The sequence below is a fragment of the Adiantum capillus-veneris genome, chromosome 17 (assembly GCF_014529385.1).
Source record: "Adiantum capillus-veneris isolate H3 chromosome 17, ASM1452938v2, whole genome shotgun sequence".
Lineage (NCBI taxonomy): Eukaryota > Viridiplantae > Streptophyta > Polypodiopsida > Polypodiales > Pteridaceae > Adiantum > Adiantum capillus-veneris.
This window is the reverse complement of record NC_140947.1, coordinates 109,983,848-109,995,953: the sequence shown is the minus strand read 5'-3', so window position 1 is coordinate 109,995,953 and position 12,106 is coordinate 109,983,848.

Sequence of the window (12,106 nt, the reverse complement as noted above, 5' to 3'; positions counted from 1 at the left end):
GCATACCAGCATGATGTGCCCCATTGTAAAGCTAGCTGCCTAGAGGATTCAAGGTCCAATATGGCATATTTGTGTCTGGTAGTATCCCATAATCTATGCATAAAGGAGACTGATTTGGTAAATGCATCTATCTACATAGGGGGGCTGCTACACCACTCTAATGATCTCTTGCGGCACAAAGGCCTTGGCTCTAATAAGTCGAGAGATCATAGATACCAAGGGCCTCTTCATATGTCTCCCTCCTTCCTAACCCATAGAGGGTTTCCAAAGTTGAACCCCATAGAGCATAGTTGAAGCTACCAAGGTATCAAAGATCCAGAGCTTAGTTCAAGGTTCCTAGAACGGAACATTTGTACACATCCTCTCCAATCCTCCCAAGACCATATACACTCTGGCCCGAGTCTAGTCTCTCCTACTCTTTTGAAAGAAAACCTTGGCCTAGTGAAGACTACCCCAAGATAAGTGTATTCAACTATGTACTCCACAGTCTCCTGACCATAAATGAATGTAGGTGTTGATCTTCTAATCCACTATGGTGTGGTGTTAGACACCATAAACTTGGTATTACCAAGGTTTACAAACAATCTACTATCCTCCACAAAGCTATATAATGCATAAAAATGTCAATGCATACCCTCCGTTGAGTTAGAGATGATCAACACAATATAATAACAATGGAATCCATGTCCTTGCTAGTTGGACACCTTTGTCACCCTCTTTGTCAATGTAATTAGAAACCTCATCTATATACATACCAAATAGTGCAGGAGACAAAGGACAACCTTGTTTCACTCCAATAGTGGAGTGAATTAAATCATGATCTGCATAGAGTCATGATCTCTTAAATCAAGTCAATAGGCACTCACATATTGTGTAGTCTATGCATTAATCTAGCTATGGACACCATGTCAAATGGTTTGGGAAAATCCACAAAGCTACAATAAATTCGTTTCCCATGTGCCCTATCCTCAATGATGGCTCTGAGTGTCACAATATGATCAACAGTGGAGAAGCCTCTCTGGAAACTAGCATGTATTGCTTCCCGTATGCCCTCACTCTCTACTTTACTGCTGTTCAAGGATGGGTGCATACAATCGTGCCAATGTGTGTCCAATCATAATACTACGTAGTTTCCACGCTTCGTAGGATCACCTGCCTTGAAGATAGGCACAATAATAGACGATCTCCAAGTCTCAATTGGGGATTGGAATGGAGAAAGGTTTTTGAGCGAGCTTTGGAGTGAGTTCTTCTTCTCTATCTAGATTCTGTATTATACCAAAGATGCTCACTCAAGAGGTGATTGGAGGCAGCTTTTGGGAGGGAGCTTTTTTTTATTGTTTGCCATCTCCCTCTCTCTGGAGCCCAACTTAAGCTCTCCATCGTTCTCTCTCCATACCTCCCTCTATGTCTTTGTACATCTCTCTCTCTCTCTCTCTCTCTCTCTCTCTCTCTCTCTCTCTCTCTCTCTCTCTCTTCCATGTCTCTTTGTTGAGCTCACTCTCCCTTCTCTCTCTCAACCTTTTTATTGACACCAATTTGCAAAAAGCAAAACAAAATTGTGCATTCATTGCTCATCTGTGTAATGAAGAAGAGGCAACCACCATTAACAAAGGCCATAGAATTACCACAAGAGCACACCTGGTTTGATCTATTCGCAAAGGGAGACCGGACAAAACAGGAAGATGGCACGCCATTGAGACGTGAAAATGTAGCATTGTGAACAAGTAGAGATGTAGTTTGATATTTTTTCTAAGCATGTTTGAATTTGCAACAGATATGGAACATGAGCATGGTCTTATGTGGTGACTGCTTACTCATTACACAAGTGAACATGATGTTGTTGTGCAGCATGGAGAAGATTTTGGGGCACTGGCATTTCTAGGGAGCCAAATGGGTCAAATAGTTATAATTTTTGAAGACAATGAAGAGTACGCCAACAAGCTTCATACCATCTTAGACCATAGGCCGTTCGTCTTAGAGAGATGCAAGAGTGTGGAAAGAGGAAAGTGATTGAGTTGGCTCATATGATAGAAAAAGGAGCATGCATGGTGCCAAAGCCAAGTATTATAGAGTAAAAAGTACCCATTTATGGCTTAGAATCGGAATGTTTACTTGAGACCAACCATGTGTAACCTATGAACTACTTGTAAAATCCATGTGGACGGCTGCACCTTATTTGTAACTTATGAAAAGTAGTTTTTGCAAGATTCACAATGTGTCAAAATTGTTTGAATTTCTTTTCGTTATTTAAATTGATGAGAGAGAGAAGGGGGGGGGGGGGGAGAGGTGGAATGCTATTTGAATTTTTTTATATTTCTTAATTGAAATAATATTGTTATGGACCTAATAGGGACTTGTAGAGAGAGATAGAGATGTATAGGTGCATAAAGCTGGAGAGAGCGTTTGGAGACACACACACACACACACACACACACACACACACACACACACACACACACACACACACACAGAGGAGGGAGAGAAATAGGGAGGGAGGGATGTGTAATACTTTTAGGAATTTATGTATAATACTCTTTGGAATTGTTTAATTTCTTAATTTAAAATAAAAGGATGCTGAACCTAACAAGGACGGACACACACACACACACACACACACACACATATATATATATATATATATAGAGAGAGAGAGAGAGAGAGAGAGAGAGAGAGAAGAGGATGGAGCAAGATTTTTAGAGTGAGTTTTTTTTACTAGATTTGGTTAGTAGAGCAATATCCAGAAAAAGATTTCTCTGAAGCTCGCTCCAAAATCTCATTCCAAGCCTCTACTCGTCTCACTTAGACCCTCAGACATGACACAATCGAACAGAAATGCAAGAACCTTTGCAGCATATCTCTAGCATGTATAAAGTGTTGTGCTACTAGGCCATCATGATCATATGCCCTCTTGGTCCTCATCCTGTCAATTGTCATATTTACCATCTCAATGGTAAAGAAGATACTCGTAGATGGGCATGGTGTTAGGAAATAAGACGTAGCTAAATAGATAATTGAGTAGATTACTTAATGGAGAGAGACAAATTTACATACACGAGATTATAGAGTAGAGAGAGAGAGAGAGAGATAGAGAGAGAGAGAGAGAGTACACACGATATACATGGTTCACCCAATGTGGGCTACGTCCACGGGAAATCGGCCACTCAATGGCTTTAGTACTTCAAAACAAGAAGTAGTTTACAAAGGGATTATACCCTTAATGGAGCTCCCGCCTTGCTTCACTCTCACCACCTCACACTCACCTTGTTGCATCAACTTCACACTATGAAATGTGTGTAGAAATGGCCTCCTTTTATAGGCCAAAAGGGTTGCCCTCTCTCATGAGAGGCAGCCACCACCTCACTCTCACCACCTCACACTTCACCTTGTTGCATCAACTTCACACTATGAAATGTGTGTAGAAATGGCCTCCTTTTATAGGCCAAAAGGGTTGCCCTCTCTCATGAGAGGCAGCCATGTCTAACCGCCCTTGTGTAGATAAGTCCAAATCGGACCCTTCAATCCGCCCATGTGTGGCCGCCCTTGAGAAGACAAGTCCGCTTTTGAATTCGGCCACCGGCCACCGGCCATTGACTTCTGACCACCAGCCACCGGCCACCGGCCAATTCACCGGTTGTTTTTCGACCACTTTTTGGACGCCGGCCGACCATAATATTCCGGCAAAAAGGAATATTCCGGCGAAGGAAAAAAAGAGTCGCCCCTAAAGTTGCCCCTAATTTTTGGCCGTGAAAATTTTGGTTTTTGGCGAGTGATTTTCCTTCACGCACGATGGCTTCTCCTCATAATGGGGGCTTTACAAATGTACGTTTTTACCACAGAAGATTACAAGGTAAATCAGGCTCCATACTTAACACATGGCTCAGGATGATCTAGACGGGGTGTCTGTCCAAGGACCGTATATAATTATGTTGCATAATATTGACCCCACACATCAGGGGAAGTAATCCTTGAGAGAGGGGAGTGCTCATGAAATAAATTCCATGCCTCTCATGAGTCTCTACTCAAGAACAATTGGTATAAGTCTCGCTTCATTTGAGGCTAGGAACGCTCGCTTTTTCGGTTGCACAACGCATCGATTGAGAATGTCTATGATTGATGACCCCTAGGAGAAGATCTTTTTAAAGTTCTGCTCTCATCTCTCTACACTCCTCGTCATACCAACTATTCTAAGGCATGCTCCCAGAACGGCATCTCTGCGTCGTTCTGATCAGGTTGAGTGTGTGGGTATGTCTCTCCTACTGGATCATGCAATGTCTCGCTAAAGTGGTGATCATCTCCACTGAGAGTATGTTCTAGCTAATGTACATAGATGACTATAGATATCGTCTGTATAAACAGAGTTAATCGCTCATGTAAAAGTATAGCATATATGTGTCCTCCTTCCCGAAACCTGGGTTGAATTGTATTGAAAGGAGACGAAAAGAGTTAAGAGAGCATAATCCATTGCTACATCCACTGGTCTAGGTCCTATATGAAATCTTGAATGCAAGGGATAAATCTTGAATATGCCATGACATAGTCTGTTGGGTTTGGTCCCATGAAACCGACCGCTCTAGGAAAACGTTGGCCATTGAGTACGGCTAGTAGTCACCATCTCCGTGAGATGTCTCCCATACTCTATCTACACTCTATGATATGTGAGTGTCTGTCAAGCCCCAAACCTCCTACAGCCAGCTCTCTATACATCTTCTCTGAAGTATCATAGAACACCGTCTAAGAATTACTCGTTCAAGCATTAAAGTCCCCTAATAGGATGATATCACCATCAATGGAAAACTCCAATATGTCATCGTCTAAGACAAAGAAATACTCTCTAGGCCCAACATAAACCAACCATCCCTGAAAAACTCCCAAATATCATGTTCTAAGACAGAGAAAGGTGGTTTTCCTCTATGCCCAACCTACATGTAATGGGGGAAAGTAGCATATGGCAATGTATAAAAATCTACCCGTGTCGGCCCTCAACCTGACCACATGTATCTAGCTTGATCATCTCTTTGTACAATGTGTATCCTCTACTCACATGCTCAGATCTTGTGTCACTCTCACAAGTTGCCTCACCTCCATATCCCATCACATGTGGCATCATCCATTGAGGGGCCTCATGAGTCTTTGAGAAGAATATAATGTTCGTCCCGAAAGCTATCCTCAAAGGCGCCCACATCTAGCTAAAAGATCCATCACAATTCTAGGCTACCATCTTCAGTATGATACCTTAGGTCTCGCACCATTATGTAGAACGTCGCTCTACAATCACCACCCGACCATCTCTATAGAAGGTCATCTTTCCCTTCTTCCTTGCTACTATAACCGTTGGCATCACCTCTCTCATATGAGCTAGTTGAGTGAAATCATGAAAAGGTGGTCAGGTTTTGGGGCAAAACTAGTGGATAACTTTGGTACTTTCATATTGTGTGAGGGTCTAGTCTAAGTCGATTAGAAGGTACCAAGATTTGAAAACATCACTTCAAGATTTCATCATTTTTTGAAATGCAAGCATGCAGCAAAAGGTAATCTGCTCAGTGCCGGCACGCGCCAAGGTCGCATTGCATGGATTGCTCTTGCTTGCAAATCTTTTGGAGCTCACTTTCTGCTGTGTTGTGCCACTAGTGCCACGAGACTGCTGACAACCATTTCTTCATCAAGGTAGTAGTGAGCTCTCTCTTCTCTCTCTCTCTCAACGTTGAAGGTGTTGCATTTATTGTTGGATGAGATTTGATAGTTTTTTAATTGGGAAACCAAAAATGAAGACACCATCGCAAAAGTGCACCTCACCAAACAAATCACCGGTTGAGGTGTCATCCACCAGCTTGCATTCCAGCAGTAGAAAACGGCCCAAGAGTGGTGCAAGTTTGTCTTGAAAGAACACCTTTCTTGCCTCTGATAAGAGCAATGGTAATCACCCATTTCCTTCTATAAATCTGTTAAATTAGTACTTTTTGGTTAAATATTTAGATATTAAAGGTTTGCCATTGTTTTTCCCATGTCCACATTTCATTAGTTTTATTACATTGAATGCATAGTTTTACATGGCAGTGGAAGTGTTTTGACTAATCCCCTCCCCTCTGAATTTTTGTGCTTCATAGTAGCATCTCAGAAGGCTCAATATCCCAAGCACACTCGGTTCTGCTTTACCCGATATGACCTACACGAGGAGTACGGTCTAAGTTTGGAAGGCAAGCTATACCAACATTTGTCTGATGAGGATGTGACAAATGAAGATCAACTGGCAGTCTTCACAAAGAAAAGGGAGAAGGGTGCCAAGATCTTCTTGCATATGGTGCGGCCTGAATATGTATGGTGCGGCCTGAATATGTGAAAGAATGTATATCAAGACATACCAACCAACTAAGAAATCACACACAAGTTTTCAACCTTGTTTGTATATGAGAGATGCCCAGCTGCCATGCAAAGTCCAATGGGTCAGCGGAAGGTTGCCCGGGCTGTTTTTGGTGAGCAGGTCCAAGATCACTGCAAGAAGCTCTTGAGCATGATAGACAGAAAGCACAAGAATTGGAATGACTGCAATGAGAATGGTCAGCATTTGACTCGAACCACAAATCCACTCCAAAGGCTCTCATTGACCATGGCGGGATAACTTCTATTTCCTACAGTTTGGGCCCTCACTCATTTTTGAATTGTAGCTATGTTAATCTCCAAATCATGGCGGAAGTGGAGCAGGTGTTGGTTGCAAGAAAGAGTACACTAGAGAGTGTTAAAAGCACACTAAATGCAGCCCCAAGTGCAAATACAAGAGAAAAGTCAGAGCATGTGGAAGATAGAGGGAACATCTTCAGCTGCAGCAGTGCTTCAAGGGCAAGTGACTGAGGTTCAAACACTGAAAGACAGCATGGAGGGAGGATCATGTGGTGCATCTGATTCTAAGATGATGGTAATTGATGCAAAGATCATTGCTCTCTCAAGTGCATTGATAGCTCTAGGGGCTAATGCAAGCAACTCAAATATTAGAGATGACGTTGACCGTATAGAGGTATGTAATGTAAAACTAAACCTTTCATTTAGGTTTTCAAGTGCAATGTAAGTAACATGTGAACTTTTTAAGTGGTTCATAGAGTTTTGGGATATTACCTGACAAATACAACTCTCAAGATTCAACACCTAACTCTGATTATGTTTTGCATGGTACTTTCACAAGTCCCAATGGAGTTTTTTTGGTACTTAACAAGGCACAAGTAGATAGAACTACACAAACACCACCATTTAACAAGGATTAAATATGTCACGGTATTTTATATAAATACCAATGGATCTGTATGGGTGCTTCACAAAGCCTAGGGATGGTAAAAACGAGGCAGACCTCTTAGATTCCACCATTTGATTTTGATTATATACACCATGGTACTTTTTGTAGTTACCAATGAGGCATTGTTGGTGCTTCATAGAGCTTATAAATGGTAGCAAATAGGTAGAACTCTCAAAATCCAACACTTGACTATGATTGAGTAAATCATGGTACTTTTTGTAAGTACCAATGCAGGTTTATTGACCAGGTACAAATCTTAGTGATGGTGGTGGAGATCACAAAGTCCTCCATTAGACTAGGATTAAAGGTACTTTGTGAGGCTAAGTAATATAGTATCTTTTTATATGGTAGTTCAAATTCAAGGTACAACCAAGAGTACCCACATAGGCACTTTGTACATATTTTTGTATAACTTGGTAGATTTTATAGTACCTATCATAGGTACATTGACAAATTATATGCCTTTATCTTTCAAGGTACCTTTCATAGGTCAATACTTTGAAAGTACATATGCCCTATTTCCAAAGTACCATGCATGTATTTGTACATTGTGAAAGTACATGTCTTTTTTTCCTGAGTACCATGCATTTGTACCATGGGAAAGTACATATGTCTTTGTTGCAAAGTGCCTTTCATATATGCTCAGTAAGTTCTTATGATTGGTACTTTGAGCTTGTCCTTGGAACTCTCATAGGTACTTAGAGTGTATCCTTGGTACTTTTTTGACATGGACTAATATTTACTTGTTAAGTATGGTGCAGAAAGAACTAATTGAGCTGGCAACATCAGAAGTTACATGTGTTGCTCAAGTCACATATTGTGAGATCTTGCTCGCTCAAGTGAAGAGAGGTGACTCAATGTTGCTATGATTGATAGTTGGCGAGCATGGGAGTCACCGACAGGCCAAAGTGATTTTTCCAGGAGCATGTGTTGCTTGTGTTTTAGGTTTTGTGGCTTCCAAAGTAGTGTGTGTGTATACACTAGCATGTGGTGATGCATACCATGCTTTGTGTTTTGTTGGATGTGTTGGGTCAGAGAAAGAATGTGCCAACCCTTCCTATAAGCAGAGTATTCTGGAATTGACAAAGTCGATGCATGTGCATAATGGTTGGTTTTCTATTCTCCATGTCTATTAAGATTAATAGAATTTGTTAAAAATGTAAGAAACTTTTTCTGATTACACAAGCTACAACTTTTGTGGTGTAGTTGTGCAGGTTCCAATCATATGCCATATGTGGCAACATTACCAGCTGAGTGCCAAACCTGAATGTTGATTTAACTCCGGACACCCACACCATAGACATAGACATGCAATTTGATGATCAGTCACCTCCAGGTGGCAAGGAAGGCTCATCCTTCGCAAGTGACAAAACTCTGGCTTGCGAGGAAGGCTCGCATGTGGAAATTGACAAAACCCCACCTGCTGAGGTGGAGCCCTCTCAACAGACAATAGGTGAACCAAAATCAAAGGAAACTGAACCAATGGAGATGTTGATGGTAAGATGACAGATTCTATAGCGCAAGAGGGGTGGAAGCGGTGCAATGCATTGGTTCATGGTGATGCAGATCCAGATTCCCTTGTCTCCCTTAGTGATATGGTGAACAAGTCAAGGAAGCGAAAGAAACATGCTGATGGTAAGTTGTTTTGGTTGTCTAGGACTTGGCTCCCTACAGGCAATAAATGATTTTTATTCATGTGTCTCTTTATGGTGCAGCTGGACAGTCCAAAAATATGCGAGCATCAAAGATGAACCACTCAAAGCAGCAAAGTAACAAGGCTGAGGAAGAGAATGATGGTGAGACCTCTTTTACTCATGGCTTGTTCAGGGAAAGCATCTCAGCATGTAGAGGAAGTTTGTAGGGTCAACCTCATTGATGGTTTTATCTCTATAGCTTATGTTCATGCTCATCAGCGTGTAAGTTGCTTGGGTTTTGGTTTCAGGTGGAAATGGAAAATCGATGAGCAAGTAAGTTCCGAAGTCGCTGCCTCCTGCAAAGAAGTCCCCCAAAAAAGTGTTGGGGTATAAAGCCCAATGTGGTCGCCCAGGTAAGTGGGCGGGCCGCCAGGTATGTACACATGTTCTTTTGTAAAAACCTAATAAGAACTCACTATACTCTACACATTACAGTAGAGCGATTTCACCATATCGTCGTGCTCTTCTTCTCGCACTCTCTCTCGCGTCGCACTTCCGCTCGTACTCCTTCAACTGGTATTAGAGCTCAGATCGAGGCTCGGGGCAGCACTGCAGGAGGCTAGAGTCACTAGCTCAGATTGGAGTGAAATTCGACAGGCGAAGACACGGACCCAAATCCTATGGGTGAGGCCGAAGGGCTTGGTGTTCTCAAAATTTCATTCTAAGGTCATCTCGGCCACCGTTCGGCTTCGACAAAGGTCTGCGCAGGCCATTTTCGACTACGTGGTCTCGACGGGTGCAGATCCGACTCTGCAAATTTGGGGTTTTTGGCCTACGACTGCAGGTGCTGAGGATATCGACACTCCCAGAGTGTTGATTTGTGGCTGTCTACACATCGAAGGACGGCTCACAGTTCTTGGAGGCGTGTCACATACGACACGGGCGCATCTACACACAGACTGTAGGCGACATCCACTAGTTCATCAGGTAGCTTGTGTTTGCTGCTTGATATTCCAGATTTCATCCTGACATTGCAGGTACTTCCACATGGGATGTATTGTCAGAGATGATGTATGTCTGTTGAGGGTTTGTTGGCTGTGAGTCACGCAGCAAACAACCGCCGCAGCGGTTACAGCATACAGTGGGAAATTTGTGGATGTATGACTTTGTGGGAAGTCTATGTACTGTCAGATTTACTGCACCCTTTGTTGAGGGTCGAGTGAGGTTTTATTGAGCTGGGGGATTCTCGAATGTTGAGATCCTTTCGGTGATACAGGTCTTGGAGCAATCCCTCGAGCACCCTTAGATAGGCAGCTAGGATGTATTGACTGTGAGTTAGACAGCTGGGATTGCATCTTTGCTTTACTGCCATTGAGGCATTGTCGCAGTCTATGCTTACAGGACAGTGACAGGACAGTCAGAGACAGTACAAGTGCAGGACAGGTTTACCTTTGCTTACAGTGTCAGAGAGACAGTGTTTTTTGAGCTGTTTTTTGGTCTGTTTTTGAGTACACCAGAGCCATTTTACAAAGGAGACTCTGCCAAAATTTATGCAGAATCTAAAGCTTTCTTGGTTCATTTGACAGGTTGATATTGGTTCAGAGGTCAGTTTACAGGGGAAACTCTGCCGAATTTTTCCCAGGAAAGTAAACTACTGTGAAGCGTAGCTATGGCTGGATCACAGGACACTGCTCTTTACAATATCAAGAAGCTGGATGGAACCAATTTCCCATTGTGGAAGAAGCAGATTTGACACGTGTTGGTACAAAAGAAGCAGATAAAACCTATAAAGCTCAAGGGGATAAAACCAGAAGATATGGATGAAGATGAATGGAGAGAAATGGATGAATTGGCACTTTCTACCATTATGCTGACTTTGGCAGAAAGCGTTTACTTCAATGTAGTAGACGAGATGTCGGCTTATCAAGCATGGTTAAAGCTGAGTGATCTTTATGAGAAGCAGAGTGCAGCTTCACAGGTATACTGACTTAAGAATCTTGTTGACTTGAAGATGAAAGAAGGGACACCTATGTCCAATCATCTGAATGAATTCAACACAATCTATAGTCAGTTGTGAGCTCAAGGTGTCAAGTTTGATGAACCTGTTAGAGCTATGTTCCTGTTGATCACATTGCCAGAAAGTTGGGACACTTTTCGCACAGCTTTGAGTAATTCTGCACCTCCAGATGGTTTGAACATAGAAGGTGTAGAAGGAAGTCTGCTTACTAAAGAAACCAATAGAAAGACAATGGACAAAGGCAAAGGAACAGCCTTAGTTGTCAGGGGAAGGACCAAAGAAAAGTACAAAGATGGAAAGAGGAATCAGTCTCGTAGCAAGTCCCGCAGTGCTAAAGGCAAGAGTGACATAGAATGCTACCATTGTGGCAAGAAGGGTCACATGAAAAGAGACTGCAGAGAATGGAAAGCAGAAAAAGGCAAAGAGAAAGCTGAAGACCATAGTGAGAAGAACAAGTCCTCAGTGAAGATTCAAGAAATAAATGTGACAAACACTGTTGCAGAGGATGACAGTCTAGTATCAGGAGACATCTACTTCTTGAAGAATACAATGGACTCAGCTCTTCTTACAGCATCTGATGGAAATGCACTGAGTGACTGGATTATAGACTCAAGGGCATCACTTCATGTGTCTCCAAACAAGGAGTGGTTTACCTCTTATGTGACAACTAAAGATCATGTTCGGCTAGGCAATGGGCAGACATGTGAGATCTTAGGTGTTGGAGATGTTCAATTGAAGTTTCAGAATGGCTCTTCTTTCACGCTGAAGAATGTGAGACATGTTCCCGCAATTACAAAGAGCTTGATCAGCACAGGTTTACTTGATGATGCTGGCTACGTCACCACTTTTGGACAGAACATGTGGAAGATATCCAAGGGTTCTATGACAGTAGCACATGGAGTAAAGTCTGGAGGACTTTACATGATTTATGTATCAAATGTCTCTAAAAATGTAATCAATGTAACTGAGCAGCCGAACGTTTGTTTGTGGCATAGCCGGTTAGGACATATGTCCAAGAAGGGAATGGAAATCTTGTCTCGTTCTGGTTATTTGCCTGGCTTTTCATTTAATGATTTTGAATTCTGTGAACATTGTCAGTATGGTAAGCAAACACAGTAGCCACATAAGCATAGAAGCAGTAGAAGAGATACACAGTTGGCACTTGTTCATAGT